Consider the following 1,631-nt stretch of genomic DNA (forward strand, 5'->3'; position numbering starts at 1 on the left):
CGCAATCACTCAGGGTATATAACAACCTTCTCCAGGGCCTGTCGTTACTCAGTAGCCTACAGGACACTGCACTGGGTCTCTCACTTCTGATTGGCATGTGTCACCACACTGCTTGATGGCATCACTTGCCCAGTTCTTCCTGTCTGCTGCAATTAGTCTTGAACCACCACATGAACGTGAGCACGCACACACGCACATGTTGTTGTGTATCTCCTCATTATGTCATAAACACCGTTATGCATTCCCCCCTGGGTGTAGTCTACGGCCATACCACCCTGAACGCGCCCGATCTCGTCTGATCTCGGAAGCTAAGCAGGGTCGGGCCTGGTTAGTACTTGGATGGGAGACCCCCCTGGGTGTACCTGGAACCCTACCCTTGCTATACCACCTTTCCTCCTCCCTATAAGCCCTGTCCATATTTCAAGTTCTCATTCAGACTCTGCTCCTTCTGTGCACCTTCTCTGTCCACTCTAGCTCTCAGATAGTTCTCTACCTCTGCCCTCCTATAGCATTTTAACACTTCACTGTTCCCTTCCACTTCACGTGTGTGGGTCTTTCCTCTTCAGGTCACATTTCCCTTCCTTCTGAAGAGAGACTGTTCTTTGGACTACTTCTGTACCTCTCAAGGCACCTAGCTGGCTCTCATACATAGTTACCTACATGGAACACCCTAAATTCAACCCCCCACCCTTCTTTCAAGGCTCATTTCAAGTTCCACATCCCTAAGTATTCTTTCCAAGTCTACCTTAAGACTGTATCTTACTGTGCACTACCATAACACTTTTCTTGGACTTTCAATGTATCCTTCTTCCTGCTTTGAAAAATCATCAGTTGCTGATATATTTTTCTTCTTTATCCCCAGTAGGTTAAAGGATTTTAGAAGACATATTCATCTTCGTATTCTTCATTGTACTTTGTGCTCTTCATAAGCTTTACCCTGGGTTTTGGTTTGAATGAAGGAATGAATGGTGAAAAGAAAGGCAATAGTTGAAACTTTGTCTGAAAAGGAAGCTGACATGAGAGAAACTGGGGCCAGTAATGGAAAGAAGTCATATCTAAAAGCCTCAACTCTACCCTCTCACCAGCTGTGGGGACCAGGAAAGCCAAGTAATTTCTCCAAGCATGACTTTCACTGTTTGTAAAAATCTCTGGGTAGAATAAACATTAATAAATAACATGATGTTTAGGAACACAAATTCTGCAATATTTGAATTTTTACTTTGCCAATTACCACTTGGGCAAAACCTCAAACTATGGCAAGTTTTTTTCTCACTTCTAAAATTATCATAGTACAAAATGATAGTGTTTTGCTGAGAATCTAACAAATTAAATAATGTATATAATGATATTACTAAAAGACCTAGAATATAGAAAGTGTGAGGTACCTTGTACTTGTTGGTATTATGATTATTACCTAAGATTCCTTTCATGTTTAATAATCAATGATTATATGACAGCATGTTCAACTGTACCATTAATCTCTGAACAAAAGTCTTGCTTGAAGACTCAAGTGAACACTGAATTGATCATTTGTCTGCCTGCTCATGATATAAGTAGGCTTCCTGATGGTGACATGATTTTTAGAGTGTTGATTCACTACACTGAGAAATACACTAGAAAGTTAAAATTTA

At 40.9% G+C, this 1,631-nt stretch overlaps 1 pseudogene; it reads left to right on the forward strand.

The window, feature by feature from the left end:
• Positions 1–257: 257 nt before the first annotated feature.
• On the forward strand, positions 258–377 carry LOC123942774 (annotated as a pseudogene).
• Positions 378–1,631: the final 1,254 nt, after the last annotated feature.

Source organism: Meles meles, chromosome 5 (assembly GCF_922984935.1).
Source record: "Meles meles chromosome 5, mMelMel3.1 paternal haplotype, whole genome shotgun sequence".
Taxonomy (NCBI): domain Eukaryota; kingdom Metazoa; phylum Chordata; class Mammalia; order Carnivora; family Mustelidae; genus Meles; species Meles meles.